Source organism: Bos grunniens, chromosome 7 (assembly GCF_055505025.1).
Source record: "Bos grunniens cultivar Pamir isolate PY7600 chromosome 7, Bosgru_T2T1.0, whole genome shotgun sequence".
NCBI classification, from domain to species: Eukaryota; Metazoa; Chordata; class Mammalia; order Artiodactyla; family Bovidae; genus Bos; species Bos grunniens.
In genome coordinates this window covers 80,217,330-80,233,038 of record NC_141171.1, presented here as the reverse complement: position 1 = coordinate 80,233,038, position 15,709 = coordinate 80,217,330, and the positions used below count along the sequence as shown (strand labels likewise).

The 15,709-nt window shown below is 48.2% G+C and overlaps 1 protein-coding gene and 1 long non-coding RNA gene across 6 annotated transcripts in view; one reads left to right on the top strand and one right to left on the bottom strand.

Moving 5' to 3' along the window:
* TENM2 (teneurin transmembrane protein 2) overlaps nt 1-15,709 on the bottom strand; it is a 1,167,677-nt gene that overhangs the window by 109,047 nt on the left and 1,042,921 nt on the right. The window lies entirely within an intron of this gene.
* On the top strand, nt 13,779-14,896 carry LOC147369863 (uncharacterized). The gene is made up of 2 exons (XR_015168003.1): nt 13,779-14,048; nt 14,508-14,896. It is a non-coding gene; the product is annotated as an uncharacterized LOC147369863 (long non-coding RNA).

Here is a 15,709-nt window from a genome sequence, read left to right as displayed (position 1 = left end):
CCGAGTCCATGCATCACTCCTGTAGGAAAGTGAAGTCTCCAGGAATGAGACGAGGGTTATTTCATTTCCTCTCTGATCTTTGTAAACTGGGCAGCTTTGGGAGAATCCGGATGGAGGCATTTGGGTCTGTTCTTGGTGCCTGTTGTTCCTTGCAGCTTGGTAAGCAAGTGACTCCCTCAACGACCTGCATGAACTCTCTGGCTTTTGTGGGTATTAAAGGCTTCAGAGGAAGATCCAAATTTACTTTTCTCAGTTTTATTTTGTGACAGGGTGGCACAAATCAACTCTCACAATTCACTTCAGGTGCCACGGATAAACTCTGCCAGTGTCTGTAGGCAGCATGGGGTTGGGAACTCGTTGGCAGCTCATGAAAAACGAGCCCAAGTTTTTCCAGATCATGGATTGATGAGAGGGACCACCAACCATCAAATCTACCTTTCCCATTCAGTAGGATGGACTGGTTAAAACACTGGCTTTCAAGACTACATAGTCTTTCATTTATCAGATGTTCAAGAACAGGCAAAGTTCATGACTTATAGTAGAAACGTTAGAAATTGTAGTCACCTTTATAGGGAGGTATTGCCTGGAAAAGAATATAGGGGACCTTTCAGGTTCTTGGAATTTTCTAGATTATCTTATTCACTTGACCACACAAGTGATTATGTCAATAAAAATTCATCAAGGTGTATATTTAAGATTATGTACTTTATGTATTTGCCAACAGATTGACTTTGGGCAAAATAATCACCCTCCCTGTGCCTTGTCATCCTTAAGTACAAAGTAGGCATGATGATGATGATAATGGTGATGCTGCTGCTGCTGCTAATGATGATGACCTCACAGGAGCATTGGGAGGATTAAATAAGAGCACCTAGTAACCTACTGCGGTTGCTGTTTAGTTGCTAAATTGTGTCTGACTCTTTGCAACCCCATGGACAATAGCCTGCCAGGCTCCTCTATCCATGGGATTTCCCAGGCAAGAATACCAGAGTGGGTAGCCATTTCCTATCCAAGTAACCTACTACATGCTTCCAAGTAATTTCTACTTCTCTTCTTTTTGAGTCTTCTTGGCATCATATAGGTCTGTTTCCCATACAGAGTACAGTACTTGTCACATTCTCATTCCCCCCCCCCCAAAAAAAAACAAAAACCCATGGAATCCAGGTAGTAAACCCAATAAATCCTAGGGCAGTTCTTGAGATCACCTGAATAATGGAGAGGAGGGGGGAATGAATGAAGCAGTGGTGAGAAGGAAGGAGGTGACAAGTTGGGGCAAGAAGGAGACCTGTGCTGTGGGCTCTTTGTGATGGACACGAAGAGGGAGCAAGGAGGGGTGCTGGAGAGCAGGCTCCATTGCAGGCTGGCAGAGGCCAAAGGCTCCTGAATTCTAGCCAGACACATAAAGGGGTTCTTGAATGAAAAAAGAAATACAGCGACCACAGGATTTGACTTGCCTTGGGAGTTATTTTGTTTTAAGGTGAGCTCTTATATGATGTGCTGAAAGTGTATGGGGTCCCTGGCTAATATTTTCCTGCCAGGCCTATATCTGGGTAAACAATCTGAGTTACCCAGATCAGCATATCAGCACTATTCTGGCAGCCTGATCTTACATAAACTTGCAGAAGAAACACTCCTTCAGCCAGCAGGAGCAACTGACTCACCAATCTGCTCTCTGGTATTCAGGCTGGGTGTTGGACCTTGAGATAACTCAGAAATGCAAATCTCCAAACATCTCAGGGTATCTGGTCAACCGTACATGCGTGGGGGTGAAGGTGAGGAGGGGGAGAGGGTCAGAGAGCACATGAAAGGAAGAAATAGGACCCAGGGCTCCTGAGGGCCCTAGTCCAGGTGAGGGCACTGCATTGCTGATCCTGGCCAGTCTCTACCACTGGGACAGCACTTATAAAATTTTAAGGCAGGTACTCCAAAGCTCAGGGAACCACTGTCCAGGGCAGCACTGGGCTCCTATCCTAGTTAAACAAATAGGCTTTAGAGTCAGAATGGTCTGGTTTTAAAACCTGATCTATCTATCACTCATCAGCTACGGTGAGTGACCTCCTGTGACTCGGTGTTCCCAACTACAGAGTGGACTTAATAGCACCTATGTCACTGAAGATCAGGGAGATGCTATAAGATGGTCCATGTGAAATGAGAAGATGAAGGTACTGCACTAAACACAGAGGAAGAGCTCAATAAACGGTTGAGGCTGTTTTTAATGATATTTCCTGCTCTCCACCAGGGAAGGGCACTCTTCTATTTGCATTTTACCCAATGCCTGCTGACAAGTTGGAAGTGAGGGATAATTGAAAGTATTCCAGCTTGATGTAACTAAGAAGTGAAAGGCACAGGCAAGGCTGACTTGATTTAACCTGGCAATATGAGATTAGTTCTTCATTGCCTCCGTTAGGTCTCCCGCACTGCCAACCTTTTAAAGCAATGGATTGGCTGACAGGGTGCTCATTTGGAAGGTTTCACCTGCCATTAATACCCTGGCTGCCTGATGGCCCATCGTTCGGCAGGCATCTCGCCTCTCCCCCCATGGGGCACCCGCCATTCTCAAACATTGCAAGAAGTAAAATTGTATTTGCATTCCTTCTGGAAGGCCTGTTGGAAGTGTTCCTCTTGCTTCCTGTCAACTCTTTTTGTCAGTCTCTGAATTCCGAGGCCTGGGATCCTTGCCCCCAAAGCGCCTTCCAGCTTTTCTTATAACTTAGCAGTGGAAGATCCATCATGTCCAATCAGAGACCTGGCAGAACGGAGGCCCCACTAAGAGCTCCTTTGCTGGCTTTCCTGGTCTTCAGGATGGATGTGGGAAAGAAAGCAAAGACTGCCTAGGAAAACCCAGGCACTGTACTGAAGGCAGTGATCTGATCCAAGTAAAACCTCTTTTTAATGTGATTCTGGTTTACCCTGAAGCTACTGGGGCATCTGGTCGACTCCATATGCATGGGGATGGGAGGTGAGGGATGGTAGAAATCTTATGGCAATGAACTTGAAATGTGTGTCTAGTTTTCTTTTTTGGGGGGGGTGGGGGGAATGATTCTTCACCAAAAATAAAACAAGTGGACCAAAAACAAAAACAAACACTATCAACCAAACCCTTTAAAACCAGTGCTTCTCAAATTCTAACCAGCATCAGAATCACTTGGGGGAACTTGCTAAAATGTAGATTCTAATTCTGTAGCTTTAGAGTTTGGGACTTGAGAGCTTGCATTTCTTATAAGCTCCCAGGTGATGCTGACGCTGGTGTTCTGAGCACGTACTTCTATAAATCAGGCACCAAACTGCTGATGGTCAGGTTACGCTCCCAGATTTCCTGTCCTGGAATCAGCTCAGTGATGTTAAAATACTGATCGTTATCTCACCCACACCTACTGAATTCCTGAGAGTGGAAACTGGGAATCTGCATTTTAAAGAAAATGCCCCACATGATTCCTTTGCTCACTAGAGCTTGAGACCCCCCTGCTCTCAATGACTGAAAACACCTTTCAGATATCCACAGCAGCACAATTCACCCTCAGGCAACTTATGCCTCCTGGGAGAGAGTAACAAGGGTTCCCTAAAATAGAGAGTGAGGTGGGACAGGAGGGTCTGCAGTCAGACAGTCTAGGGGGTGCTGGTTAAACAAAGGTAAAGTGGTTTCATCACAGCGGGATTTCTCAGAGCCTTTGTTGAGTGACTATGCATTAGGAATCTTTACTGTTGCAGTGGTGTGTGCAGTATTTCCTGACAATGAACACTTTTTGGCTGGGAGCATCTCCATGCCTACAGTCTAGTGTCTTACTAGTTGGGATGCACTTCAGGAGAACACAGGGCTCTAGGTTTGGGGATTCTCCCCTAGGAAGGACCAGCCAAACCTTCATCTACTCCAGTCACAAGTGACAGCTCCATGCTTTACTGACCATCTTGTAAAACACAGGCTTGGGGTGGTCAGGCCTAATGCAAACTACACCATCGAAACAAGCACATTGGCTCAGAGCCTCTGTCCTTGTGCTCCCGGAGCCTCCCAAAGCCCGTGCATTTTAGCACAGGGATCCTGTGCTAGGTGACAGCATCCCTGGGGGTCAGCACGACCACGGATCATCTAATGAGAGCTAATAGCTGCTCTTATGAAGAGCTTACTAAGTGCCAGGCACCGGGCTAAGTGCTTTACATGCATCCTCTCATTAAATTACCATCAGAACTCCAGGCATCATCAACACTGCTGTTTACAGATGAAGACTTGCAGATTGAGAGAGATTAAACACCTCACCTAAGACCATGCAGCTTTTATCTGGTGGGGCTGTTCTTTTTTATTTTTCACAGAGAACATTTGTAGTTTATTCAAAACTGTAAGAGTGCCAACGTGAAGACAGTTTTCCACACGGTGTCTACACTCCTTTGCTTGGAACGTGTCTGGGCTCCACCCCGAGACTCACCATCATTTGAGGTAACGCGAGGAGGCCCAGGAATATGAAGCATCTGGGCGTGACCCTGAAGGTCCTGGTCAAAACCCAGCCATCAAGGATGGTCTTACTATCCACACACAGCCCGAGGTCATGTGTACAAGAACCCGGTGAGTCTCAGGGAGCAGACCCAGTCTGCTTTGTGTCTTCCTGAAATGAAATCTTCTCAAATTACCTGCTTCTAACATGCTTCCCCTGCAGCCAACGTGGCCCTCCTGTGGTCTGACCCTCCAGAACACCACCGGAATGGGAAGTACCCCTGTGAATCAGGGCACACCAAAACACACACCTACCTGCAGTGTGCAAAGCCACAGGGTTTGGAGTCCCACCTTCCTCATTGAAGCCGTTCTAACATTGCACCAGAATTTCCCCCGACTATGTCCATGTGGTCTCTGACCCTTGGACTGTCCCATGAGCATAAGAACAGAAACCCAGTGACCTCACACACCTCGCACAGGCTGCCGTGTCCCCTGCTTCACAGGTGCCCCTGAGTGGTGCCCACAGGTGACACCTGCCAGAGACAAGCACTCGGGGTTAAAGGGTGCTGGTTAACTGGAATGCAGCTCTTTGCCTTTCCTAAGGGGATCGTTGTACGTCTGGTCATATGTGGTTTGAAATCATAAACGTTTGGCTTCTCGGGTGCTGGTCCTGGAAGCTCCACACCAGTTCCTGTGCTGAAGGACCGGATGCTGAATCCTTGTTTGCTACAGAAGGTTAGAGATGATCCTTAAGGCAGGGAAAATGTTTTAGCTGCTGGAGCTGATACCATGCTTGATCTACCCAGTTTTGTCTCAATGTTCAGATCAACACAGAAATCGGCTTTCTTTCAACCAATCCTTCCAATCTTAGTTCTGCCTCCTGAGGATGTTGTGCGCCTCCGGTTCTGGTTGATCGACCACACCACTGCCACCTGCAGAGGCGACGATGGCATGGCGGCGGCTGCACTGTCTAGGGCTGGGATTTGAACCCAGTTTGTTGCACTCCAAAATAAAATCCTACATGAGGCTGCCATGACAGGTCTGCTACTGTTAAACATTCTGAATGGCCAATACACAGGAGCAGCTTATCTGCCACGTGGCCATGCTTAGTGCTCGTGCCAAGCTCTTTAAGGCAGGACTACATCAAACAGAAGAGGGATGATTTAAAGCCATAGGGAAGGGTGATTTATTTTGAAAAACCAGGATGCAGAATGTTTTAGCTGCCCTCCACCCCAGCTCCTCACTTCACCCAGCTTCCACTTCCGCCTCGGGTAGACCGCCACAGGTGTCCTCGCCAGCAGCTTAAGTTTCTCTGTGCTTTCTCAGTCTGCGCCAAACATCCTGATCCAGCCACCAGCCAGTAATGCCCACAAGAACCCTTTGAGGCGGATTCTGTGTGGCTCATACGGTAAAGAATCTGCCTGCCGTGTGGGAGACCCAGGTTTGATCCCTGGGTCGGGAAGATCCCCTGGAGAAGGGAATGGCAACCCACTCCAGTATTCTTGCCTGGAGGATTCCATGGACAGAGGAGCCTGACGGGCTACAGTCCATGGGGTTGCAGAGTCAGACACGACTGAGTGGCTAATACTTTCACTTTTCTTTTTATCTTCTGTGAGCTCCGCCTTGCTGGTGAAGAAGTGGAGGCTCAGAGAGCTTAAAGGTCTTGCCCACAGTCACACAGGAAGTACATGATGGAGGACCGATTGCCCGCTAGGCGGTTATGCTCTTGGTTTCTACCCTTCGTTCTTCACAGGAGGCTGCAAGTGGCCACCACCATTTCAAGGAGCCCTGTGAACGCTGCAGGACTTGGGGAAGGCAATGCCAAGCCTTCAGAGAACACCTTCGTTCTCTAGCTGCTGTTTCTTTCAGTCTTTCTCTCTCTTCCTTCTTCCCCTCCCCTTCTGCCTCTCCTCAGCCCACACAGAGCCTCCAAGAACAGTGATCTCACTTGATCAGAAAGTTTCACCTTGGACATCCCTGACAGGCCTCGCTGGCACAGTCTCCCCCGTGTTAGCCCAGGGCCACGTTTCTATACCCGGGGGCTTTCTCCCCTGCCTGCAGCTGTCTGCCCCTTTCCTGCTACAAAAACCAGCGGCAACAGAGAGCGGGGGCTTCTGATCTCAGGCGCTGACTTCCCCACATGCTGGCCTGGCCCTGCTGCTTGTGGCCTCTCCCAGCTCCATCTACTCCCCCCCACCATGCCTGCTGCCCTCGTCAACTACCATTTCAAAGAGCCCACTGACAGGTCAGACAGAAGAGAGCCGATGGCCAGGGAGTCCGGGCCTGGCAGGGGGTGGCAGCCTGGTGGGGTGCCAGACACTGACTAGCTGGGGCCCTCAGAAAAGAAGAGGGCTGTCACCACCGACACCTCTGAGCAACAAGCCGGAACAGTCCCTTTCCGCCTGAGGAGAGGCCCTGTCTCCTGGGGGATGGAGGGCAGGTAGGAGGGCTGGCCCCAAAGCTGAGAGAATTAGCAGGTAAAGAATAAAGAAATACCCCCAGCCCGGCCATGGGGAGAAGGGACCAGACTTGGCTAACAGAAGCTTCCTGCTAGATGAGGGCAATCAGAAGTGCGAATTCCTAAACCTGGCCATTACTCAGCCCCAGGCACTATGCTGAACGCTCCCTAGAGATGTGCTCAGTTTAATCCTGACACCCACTCTACAGCGTAGGCACTGAGAACTGGTACAGTACTGCCAATTATGATCCCAGGATCTGGAGGTCTGCAATGCATTGGCTGTGTGGCTTTGGGTTAGTTACTTTGCCTCCCTGAGCCCCAGCGTCCTCATCGGTAAACTGAAAATGATTGTTGTTGTGAAAGACTAAATAAGCTCCGTGCAAAAGCACTCAGTGGATAGTAACCATCTGTTTACTCTGGCTTCTTTGCTACTCCACATTTGGTCAAGTGACCCACACTGTGGGAGGTCGGGACCCACTCAGGACTGATTCCTGGCTGCCTCTGCCTTTTCGTTGGAGGAGGATTATGGAGCCTGCCTACTACTGCGGTCAGCCCACAGGAAGTCAACGCACAGGGTGAGCAAAGTTGGCTACAGAGGTAAAGAGCAGCAGAACCACACGTTCACATCTTTGTGAAAGAAACAGTGTAGCTTACGCTTGGATTTTCTTTGCATTAATACAGTGGTGTCAATGATATGTAGTGACTTGGGTGTCATTGTGTGTGTTTCTTTAATCCTCAAATGAAATTTATTCATCTTATTAATAATCTCTTGAATAAATGACAACTGCTTCTTATCTTAGATACTTCATATTCAAGCTTTCATTCTTCAAGTCACTTAATAATGAATTGACCAAGACAGACGGGAACCTGGAGGTTGTGGGGCTAGACTTGACAGGGGAAACAGTGGACAAACAAATTATACTAGACTTTGCAAGAGTGATAGTGTTTTGAAGAAAAGTAAACGGGGGCCAAGGGTTGAAGACGGATGGAGGAGAGCCAGGGATGGCATCTCTGAAGTGATGACTGGGTGGAAGCCTAAGTGAAATGAAGAAACAAACTGCAGAAACGTCTGGGGGAAAACATTTGGGGCAGAGGGAAGAGCAGGTACAAAAGCCCAGGGATGGAGTGTATTTTGTGAGCTATGGGGAGAACAAGAAGGTGGACACTGGGCCAGTGGAAGGAGAGGGTAAGGAAGAAAGGAGATCAGATGGAAGCAGGGACTTGCTTTTGCAAATGAATGGCCAATGTTGCACCTGGACACCATTCTATGGGAGAGGAGATGCCCTGGGAAAGTCTGAGAAGAGCTGTGATATGACCTGACCTTTAAAGAGGATTCTTCTGAGGGCCCTGTGTGGGATAGACTGGCAGCTGCAGGAACCGTAGTCAGCCTAACAGAGTTGATGGCAGGATGTGGGTGGAGGTGGGAAGACATTAAGAAACCAGGGCCTTAATAATTAGGAATAGAGACTAGAAGGGCCAGAAAAAGGTGTATCTATGGATCTGTGTGACACCATGCAGACAAAGGTGGCAGGTGAGAGAACCAGGGAATGACCGCTCCAGTAGACCTGCCCCAGGGATGTGAGCTTGGGGATGTTCCTGTGGCCTCAAGGCCAGAGTGCCTTAGCTGGTTTCCCCATCGGGCAGCCCAGGGCCACCAGGACTGCAGACATCAGGCCCTGCAGGCACTTGAGCTCTCCGCACAAGGGGACATATTGTGCCAAGTCAGTGGTTTTCAAAGTATCAGCATCTTCTGGGCACTCACTAGAAATGAGCATCAGGACCCCCTACCAGACCTATTGAATGAGAAACTCTGGGAATGAGGCCCAGCCTAACCTATGCCTTACTCCCTTCTAGAGACTCTGATGCCCAATGACCGATGGAAATCACTGTGCTAAGCGTTTTGCATGGATGAGCTCATTTAAGCATCACAGTATCCTGTAAGGTAGGATCCATCATTAGCCCCACTTTAGGGAGGACAAAACTGAGGCTCAGAGAAATAGAAGGGACCTACTTACATTCATACCATGAACCAGTGGGGGGAGCCAGAAGGTGAACAAAACCTCCTGACCCCAGAACCTCTTTATCATCCTGCCAGGTTGCCTCTTCCTGCCACAGGCAATAAGGCATCATAAAGAAAGACACTTCTCTGCTGTGAGTATGTGTGTTCCAGAATAATTCAAACAGATCTGTCAGCTTCCTGTCTGAAGGAAAGGGGTGGCTGCGATTTTGGGGACCAAGATGCTCAGCAGAGGAAGGTAAAGCCAGTACTTGGGATAAAATGCTCCGTCTGGCACACAAGAGCTGGTCTATCCCTACCAGCTTCCCGAGTCTCCCCCTCCTCCACGCTCCACACTCAGTCATCTCAGATGCCCCCAAATGTGCTCTGTGTCCCCTTGCCATTTTCCTCACCCACCATGCCCTTCCCTCTTTTCTTATCTGATTCCTCTCGAGCTTTCAAAATTCCAACTTTACTGGCTTCAATGTCTCTCTTCCAGGCTGCCACTGTTCTGTGGCCTCAGGTCTATCGTGGACACTTAGGACATGGCTTTGACTGGTTTCATGTCTTCTTCACCCATCATTAGACTGTGGGTTCTTTGCGGGACTCTGTGTCTCACGCATCTCCACAGAGTACAGGCTTGGTGTACATCTGTTAAATGAATGAATGATCTGGGGGATTCTGTCCCAGAGTGGCTGGTTTGGGGGGAGGTGTTTGTCATCATCACCATCAATGACAAGATGTCTGCACAGGGCGGGGACTGGGGTGGGGTGAGTCCCACTTGGGGTGCAACTTTAAAGAAGGCACTCACGGGACATCCCTGGTGGTCCAGTGGCTGAGAATCTACCTTCCAAGGCAGGGAACGCAGGTTTAGTCCTGGTCCAGGAACTAAGATCCTACACGATCCGGGGCAACTAAGCCCATTTGCCTCGATTTCTAAACCCATGCGCTCTTGAGCCTGTGGGCCACAACTGGAGAGGAGCCCCAGAGTGGAGCAACGGAGAGCTTGCACTCCATCTCAAAGACCCAGTGCAGCCAGGAAATAAGACGGTGCTCACTGTCAAGAGTGTCTAGGTCCCAGGTCTCAGACAGACCTTGGCTCAAACGAGCACTGCCAGGCACCCATTCTCTGGAGGGTAACTGGGTCCCTTTGGGGAAGCATGTATTGGATTTAAAGCCAGGAAATAATTGAAAAGGACACATGTCTCCCAGCATTCCTCACAGCATTATTTACTAAAGCTAGGACATGGAAGCAACCTAGATGTCCACCGTCAGATTAATGAATCAGGAAGTTGTGGTACATATACACGATGGAATATTACTCAGTCAGAAAAAGGAGTGCACCTGAGTCAGTTCTAATGAGGTGGATGAACCTAGAGCCTATTATACAGAGTGAAGTAAGTCAGAAAGAAAAAAACAAATATTGTATATTTATACATATATATGGAATCTTGAAAGATGTTAATAATGAACCTATTTGCAAGGCAGCAGTGGAGACGCAGACGTAGGGAACAGACTTGTGGACACAGCGGGGAAAGGAGCAGGTGGGACGAATGGAGGGAGTGGCACTGAAACGTACATATTACCATATGTAAACAGACAGCCAATGGGAATTTGCCGTATGTTGCAGGGAGCTCAGACCTGGCGCTGTGTGACAACCTAGAGGCATGGGATGGGGTGGGAAGTGGGAGGCAGGTTCAAGAGGAAGGGGACATGTGTACAGCTATGGTTGATTCATACAGATGTATGACAGAAACCAATGCAATACTGTAAAGTAATTATCCTCCAATTAAAAACATAAAGAAACAACAACAAAATAGAGCCAGGAAACCAGGCGTTTGGCTCCTATCTGTCCTTCCCTGCTGTGTGGCCTTCAAGGAGTTACTTTCCCCTCTGGACTTTGCAGCTGCTGGCAGCTGCTGGTATACTGCAGCTTTCCCGCGCCTGACAAGCCTGGGCTCCATAGTCTCATAAACGAAAGACATGGTGTCCCTCGGTGTGAGGCCCCACCCCTGGGTAGTGCTGGTAGTCCCGGCTGGGGGCAGATCGATGCTGATACACCTTGAGGACTGAAAAGGGAGGGAATTCCCTGGAAGAGGCTTGAGTTCTGCTGCATGTGGAGAAAGGCAGAAACACTGGGCTCTGAGCTTGGGGGACACCTTGCAGTTTTCTTTCGATTCACATTTGGCCGCATAATTCTGGCCCCTCTCCAATCCCCCAGAGCTCTTGGCTGAGAAGATGGAAAGTCAAAGAAAAGAGCACAGGCCTTGGGCAGCTGTTCTCTCCTCGCTGCGGAGAACGCCTCGCTATTTAAAGTCCAACTGCTCCACTTTCCCCTGCTCGCCCCTGGCACTTCAGCGCAGAAGCACTTTGTGGCAAAAAATGCACTCCAGATCCAAAACTGGGGGGAAAAAGCTAATGCCGAGGCGATTTTTCAGAATGCTGCAGAATTCGTGCTGCTGAGGGGCTGAGGGTGTTAAGCAGATCTGCTCTGCTCTGATCCAGGACACAAAACTCAGGAGCTGTAAGGGGCCCTTGACCATGTGTCCTGAATCCTGATTTGGCTACATTTTAGCTGGGGGACCTGGGTAAGCCTTCTCTCGCCCTTCTTTATCATCTATGTAAAGGATGATAATAAGAGGCTCCTAGGGCTCTCCTGGGCCAACACCATGGTTTATTTGGGCAGTCTGGTAACATCTGAGCACTGGCCTGGCCTCTGCTAATAAGGGCTCCATGCACCAGGCCTTTGACCTTGAAACAAAGGACACTCCCTTTGCCAGTACTGTCTAGCCCCTCAGATATGCTTCTGGGAGATGTTAGTGTCTGCATCAGATCTGTCAACCCTGGCATTACTGACCTTTGGGGCTGGAGCATCCTTCGTTGTGAGTCATCCTGTGCAGGATGTTTAGTAGCATCCCTGGCCTCTACCCACAAAATGCCAGCAGTGCCTCCTCTGTTTCTCCTTGCTGCGACTCATACAATGGCAGGCGTGGCCAAGGTGCCCTGGAGAACTCAGTCGTCCCTGGTAGGGAACCACTAGTCTGGACTGAAGGGAGGGTTGTGGGAGCATCAGAGCTAATCATCGCACCTACGCCCTTTAACCCTGAATTTGAAATGTAAATGCTGGTCACAGAAACCAGGGGGGCATCTCAGTCATCTAGGCAGCTTCTCTGGTCAAGGCAAAAAGCAGGAAGCCAACAGAATGATACAAATGTTACCTCTCTGCCACCAGTTAGATCTTTGTTTTGATCCTTTAATTTCCCCAAGTAAGTCCTCAGTGATTTGAATTATCAACATTTTTTGCAGTTATGCATTTTAATCATAATTTTATGATGAATATTTGATTTGTCATCTAATCAGGGAAAAATATACAATTCCTTAAGAGACACTTAATAACCATTTAAGCCTCTAAAGATTTGATTAGAAAAGACTGAAGGTGCTGTGTTAGGTAAACTCATGAACTTTCAACACCTTTTTATTTTCTTCAACAAATTCCATGGTCAAACACATTTACTATGAAAAGAGTTTCAATGGAAAGTTTTACCTAGGAGGCGATGTCCCCTCAAGACCTTTTTTAGCAACAGTACACATTCTGTACTTGTTTGAAGCTTCTTCAGAAACAACTTCCAAATTTTGTTGCTGTTTTAGAAGAAATGAGATGCTGGCTTTAAGGAAGAAAAGCTATGTCACAGTGGCCAGCTGAAAAGCCTGTTTTGAATATGCCTTTCCTGAGGTATCCTCATCTGGGAAATGGAAAAACTATGAAGAGAAAGACTCATAGACCTTGTTGTGAAGACATAGATAATGCAGAAGAAAGTAGGGGTAAATTGGGGTGTGACATTTGCTGTGAAGGAAACACCAGAGAGTGATGGGAGAAAGAAAAGGTGAACCTTCTATGATAGGCCTTTCTGTGGCCTTTGAGCTGAGACCTAGGAATAAGATGCTTCCCAAGTGGCTCAGGGGTAAAGAATCCACCTGCCAGTGCATGAGACGTAAGAGATGCAGGTTTGATCCTGGGTTGGGAAGATCCCCTGGAGGAGGAAATGGTAAACCCACTCCACTATTCTTGCCTGGAGAAGTCTGTCATGCAAAATGCCCAAGTCAGAGTATTGCTGGCCTCGGACCAGCATGGGCTGGGGGATGAAACTTAGCCCCCACAAGGCTCAGAAGGCTGGCCAGAGAGGATGAAGCAGGTCTGCTATGGAGGTTACTGGGAACAGCGAGAGGGAAGGTAGGGGCCCATCACAGCAGGCCCTCAGGCCAAGGTGGAACATGCAGAACTCTTAGTTGCCGAACCTACCGACCTAGTTCCATGACCAGGCATTGAACCTGGGTCCCCTGCATCGGGAGTGCAGAGTCTTATCCACTGGACCACCAGGGAAGTTCCCCAAGGTGAAACATTTGATTTTGATGCTAACTATGGGAGACGCCTTTGGAGGGCATGGCATCATCTGTCTACAATGTGAAACTCTCTCTCTGCTTCTGTGTGGGGATAAGAACAGGGGCAAGAACAGCAGCAGGGAAACCTCGTGGGTTGCCTGTTCCCATGATCCAGGTGCCTCCAAAGCCCAGCACAGTGCTCTTAAAATCTTAGTGATTATAGCTTGTATATGCAGTGGAAAGTGGATTCTATCTCTTTTTTTGAACCTCAATAGAATAAAAGGAAACCAAACCCCCTAACTCTCAGTACCCTCAACAGAAGAAGCTTCTCTAGTCAAATGTGCCCAGGAAATCAAAGACCTTATTACAGCTGGAAGGCCCATGTGGTTCGCTAGGAGTTCAGCTGGGGCTAGTTCTGTTTCCCTCCCAAAGACGAGAGCCCCAGCGCCTGGCCAGCTGGCAGTGGCCTCTAGGCCAAGTCTTAGTCTTCTAAGCGTTAGATATATTGCTTTGCTCTCTGGGAGCTAATTGGTTATGGCTCCAGCTACATTTGCCACAAGGTCTTTGGACTGCAAAGGGAATCCTCATCCAACCCAATTAATAGAGCAACATTGCATTTTTATGCTGTCCTCCACCCAACCCATCCATCAGTGTGATTTACACACATTAATCAAGGCATTTACAATGGGTTCACCAAGCTTGCTCCCTCATTGGATGGAGAGACCGGACTATTTGGATTCTTCTGGAGTCCCTGAGGTCCCGAGCTTGGCTCTGCTAAACGTACAGACAAGGTGAGTTATTAATTAACAATTGAGATAAATGCCGCAACAGCATCCTTGAATCATGTCAAACCAATTTGGATGGTTATGGGATGGGGAGGAGGCAGTGGGTGAGGGGTGGGTTTTGTCCGTTCCAAGTGCTTCTGGACAGACTCCAGTGTTTTTTCTCCTCATTTAGGCCTGGCTGGAGTGCCCTGAGCTCAGGCCAGCATCCACATCTCTTAACCCTAGGCAGCCTCCTTTGGAGCAAAACAAGGAACTGAGCTTCACAGATGGAGGTGGGCTGGGAAATACCGTTCTGAAAAGCAGCCTGACTGAAGACCTTAACTTACAGAGAGAAAGGTCGATGCTGCTGGTGGAGGGAAGAGCTCCTACCAGGGGTTCCTGATCACACAGATCTGAGGACCTGAGGGAGCTAGGAGGCAGGCTGGAGACCCAGGCTTGATACTGTGATGGGCTTTCTTTCCACAGAGCCGACGCCCACACTCTGTGGCAGTGTCTCCCCGAAGCTCCCGGTGAATGGCTTCCCGCCCCGTCTGCCTTCACACGCTGGACTGTGACACTAATACTACCATGCTAATACATCTTTCCAGATGGATTCTGAGCTTCAGATGGATTCAGTGAACTCTTTGTGGACACTCTGTGTCATTTGTCTTCATATTTCCAGAGGCCTATTTCCAAAGTCTAACATTTAGTCAGCCCTCAACGAATGTTTGTTAAACCACGAATGAATGACAAATGGAAGGGTGGATTCACACTCTAATGACAGAGGGTTAAAGGCTACTTAAATTTTGAGTACATTGGCCACCTCTCCAACCAGGAATGGACAGCACTTCTAACACATACTAAAGTTATTTACTCAGAAACACAACAGGAAATTGTGTCCATATTTTTCCAATTCCTTCCTTCTTCCTGAATTAAATTCTCCTTTCTTCACTTCACTCCTCTTGGGTTCTGGAAATACTAGGGGTAGAGGTCTTGGAAACAGGTATCACGACATTGGGCTGTGTCAGCCCATGCAGGGGAAACTATTATTTGAAATTTTTTTTTTCTCAAGATGTGGTTGGCAGACCACTTGCATCAGAATCCTTGGTAAAAATGCAGATTCCTAATCCCACATCTGACTTAATAAATCAGAATCTCAAAGGCTGGGGCCAACAAATCTATATATTTAACAAGCTCTCCAGTGTTGTCCTACAACCCTGAGGTCTGATGAACGCTAGTTAGAATCTCACTGGTTATATACCGTGGGGAGATTACAGGTTCGGCTCCATCTCTGTGGATTCAGCATCCATTCTGGACAATGACAACACCATCAGGACTAATAACGTGAAAGCCAAAAACAGCCAACACAAGAGGGCATCCTATGAGCTGGGCGCCTTGTAAAACATATCACACACATTTTCTCCCCGAAACGTCACACCTGCTCATGGAGGTGGCATAACTGGGCCTATTTTACAGACAACAAAACTGAAACTTTGGGGAGGAAACTGGCTTGCAGAAGTGGGTTACAGTGACTGACTTCTGAGTCCAGGCTCTTAACCATATTCTGCTACAGTGTCACCTATTCAAAAATCAGGGAAGGGACAGGGGATGCACACAAAGCATCTTTCTTTTCTTTACCTTTTTAAAGACATTTGTTGATTTCTTTCTTTTTTTTTTTTTTCCGGCTG